The sequence below is a fragment of the Poecilia formosa genome, unplaced genomic scaffold, assembly GCF_000485575.1.
Source record: "Poecilia formosa unplaced genomic scaffold, Poecilia_formosa-5.1.2 Scaffold394, whole genome shotgun sequence".
NCBI lineage: Eukaryota > Metazoa > Chordata > Actinopteri > Cyprinodontiformes > Poeciliidae > Poecilia > Poecilia formosa.
Genome location: NW_006800333.1, coordinates 114,100 through 117,539, shown reverse-complemented (window position 1 = coordinate 117,539; position 3,440 = coordinate 114,100). Strand labels below are relative to the sequence as shown.

General features: G+C 37.4%; 1 long non-coding RNA gene across 1 annotated transcript; it reads right to left on the bottom strand.

Annotated features, from left to right (window-relative positions):
- Positions 1-650: 650 nt before the first annotated feature.
- Positions 651-3,342, bottom strand: LOC107833476 (uncharacterized). Its single transcript, XR_001659220.1, has 3 exons — positions 3,157-3,342; positions 1,430-1,545; positions 651-702 (listed from the first exon to the last, which is right to left on the bottom strand). It is a non-coding gene; the product is annotated as an uncharacterized LOC107833476 (long non-coding RNA).
- Between the last annotated feature and the right edge of the window lie 98 nt (positions 3,343-3,440).

The following is a 3,440-nucleotide window of genomic DNA, read 5'->3' as shown; positions in this document are numbered from 1 at the left end:
TGGACGATAATGAGCTTTAAGTTGTTAATGCGATGGCTCCGGTTGGACAACAACTTTAAAATAACCAGATGGGCTCCACCATGAGCATCCATCTTTACTTCCACAAACACTGAGCACTCTCTATGTGACGTTCCTGCTTCCTCTACTGCGCATGCGGGTCACTTTTATGTCGTGTGTGATTCACATGGAGGATCGCATACAAGTTGCATATATTTGGAATGTGAACAACCAAACAAAACAAAAAATCTGATTTCATGACACAATCGGAAGTGAGCATTAAGGCCTGCAGTGAGAACGCAGCCTTAATGTGTCAAATACCTCTGAAGCACAAAAAGTGCCTCAAATTAAACGATAAAAAGGATCGATAAGGCCCTAATTTAATACAACAGTAAACAAAACTAAGAAGCTAAATGATGAGTTTAACTTTAACAGTTTCTTCAGATGAGCAAACAGGAAATGGAGGAAGTTTAAGAATCTTAAAAATTGCTTCAGCAGTCCAACAGATGAGATTATGGTTTTATTTATGAGTATGTCTCATTGAAACTTGAGATCTGTTCGTGATAGGGAAAGTTAATAATCGGATGCTCACAGAAGAATCTGTTCTTCACAGCTTTTCCTTCTGCTTTCCAGTTCTCTGTGAATTTTGTTTGTGCGATATGCAGCGCTGCTCCGGAAGTATGGGGAATCCCTTTTATCCAGAAGCTTTAAGAAAAAAACATGGACCTGAGAACAGTAGATTATTGACATCAAACTGAAAACTGTCAGCATGTGTTGTTGTTTCTATATGAATATACACACACTTGAAAATAAAATGCCTTGTAAATAAAAGGTGTTTTACAAACTTTATAGATTTTATTTTGAAAATCTAAATACTTTAAGGATACATTTTTAAAAAGGATCATCTTGCATCTAGTGGTCTTTATTTGACAGAAAACTGGGTTGTAAGAAAGAGGGAGGACATGCATAAATTTTTCAACCCCAACAGCAATTTAGGATTTTGGTAAAACTGTTAAACTATCATTTAATTTCTGATAAATGTGCTAATGGCAGAGAAACAATTTACTGTTATACAGGTAAACCGTATCGGCTGCCATCAGTGGCTATGCTAACTAGCCTGAGCATTCACAGCAGGATCTGCTGAAGGCAGAAAAGCAGTCGCAGAGAGCAAGGGGTGAAGAAGAGGCTGACCAGCATCACCACACTAGATTGTGACTGACAGTGCTAAGACCCGCCCCTGGGCTCTGATTGGTTGTTTCTAGTTAGCACTCAGAGCATTGGGAGAAGGCAGAGGAGCCCAATTTTTCACATCTTATCTGTCTGATACCATGTTAGGACATGACAACAGTTTCAACAAATATGAAAAAATATTTTCTATAAAAGTTACATACTGCAGCTTTAAATATGCATAATTTTAGATAACAGTTCTTACTCAAAAGTGTTCCTACGTCCATCAACCCAGAACCATCCTTTTGGCGTATGATGTAACCCTATCCAGAAATTTGCTGGCGTCAATAATGATAAATTGGCGTACAAGGTGATAAATTCCTGTGAACAGATTTTATTTTAGACTCATAAATCTTCTTACTTCAACCAATCAATCAGTCAAGTTTATTTGTAACACATTTCAGCAACAAAGCACTTCAAAGTGTTTTATATCATAAAAACACAAATCTATAAAGTCATTGAACACAGTTAACAACTGAAGCGTCACATTTTGTCAAATACCATTATTACACATCAAAATGTTTGTTTCATTTATAATGTTTCAAAAGCAACTCTAAATAGGTGGGTCTGTAGTGAAGATTTAAAGGAACTCAGTGTTTCGACTGTTTTACAATTTTCCAGAAGTTTGTTCCAGATTTGTGTTGCTTAGAAGCTGAATGCTGCTTCTCCTCGTTTGGTTCTGGATGCAGAGCAGAACCAGAATATGTCAGGAGGGTGGTTTGTGTCCTTGTGTTCATAATTTACCCACTAGACGACGCCAGGAGGTGTGGAGGTGTGGAAGTGCAGATGTGCTCTGCCACACCTGCACTTCATCAACACTCATCAACTGCTGTACAAAAAGAGCTGGCTGCCTGACCAAGGCCTCTGAGGGGCAGAAATTCTCCTTGTTCTTTTGAACCTGTTCACGCTGAATGTTTTCCGTTTCCAGGCGTTTCCTGGATTGCTGTGCTCTGTGGTCTCCCCATCAGAGCTTTTGAAATGACCTTCTTCAAGACTTTGTTTCTGGCATAAATTCTGGACATCTTCTTCACATCTGGCAGCCTTTTACTCTCTTTCATCCTCCTCCTCCTGAGTGCTTTATCTGTCTGTCCTCACACAAATCCCACCTTCTAGCATTTGCTGGACTTCACTGTGAAGTGAAGGCCATTAAAACTTCACTTTAATGGACATGGAATTTAGAATGTAATGTCTAAATTTTAGAATTTAGACATTACATTCTAAAACTTAATGTCTAAATTTTAGAATGGAAGATTTCTACCAACTCATCGTCATGGTTACATAAAGTCGAGATGAACTATAATTGATTAAAGGTTTCTGCTGTGTCGTCTGTGAAAGAACATTTTGTGATGGTGGCCATTTTACTAAGTGAGTCAGTGGAGAAAGTATTTTAAAACATAACAGCGAAATGATCCGACAGGGCGACATCAGTTACAGAGACACTGGAAATATTCACACCCTTCCTGATTATCAGTGTGTGTCCTAGATTGTGTGCTGATTGTTTAACATGCTGAATTGGACCAAAATGATCAAGAATATCACAATTTTTTGCCTCTCTGTCTTTGGGCTTGTTAACATGGATGTTAAAATCTCCCACAATTATTAAACAGTCATAATTGGTGTATATAAGAGACAAAAGCTCATTAAAGTCAAAGAGGTTTTCCACACATTGGGGTTTTGTACACAGTTAGTATCAGAGATCATTTATGGCCTTTTACCTCAACTGCCAGACATTCAAGAGTTAAAATGACCTAAAAATATATATTTAAGAAGTTCTTATGCATTGAAGCAACGCCTTCTCCTCTTTGTTTTCTATTGAGACTTTAAAAATTAAGCGATATTGATTCAATTAGCACATATGATTCAGTGTTGTCAAGTTATCAATCTTCCAGATTAACTTTAAATTTCAAGAGTAGAGGTGACGTTATATTTTACCTGCTCCTCCAGATTATCAATTACAACCAAGTCTCCACCATTTTCCCGACAGTACTGTCGACCTTCGTCCCAAGACTTCAACTCTTGTCCTCCATAAAGAAGGTAGCAGTATGTCTTGAAGGAAAGCCATCCGATCCTGCATTCAAAACATTGTGGTTTCACTAGACAAGGGGAAAGAGCAGAATAAAGTGATTATTTTATACACACACACAGAGACACACACAGACACATATATAATATTTAATATATATATTATATATATATCTATATATATATATATATAT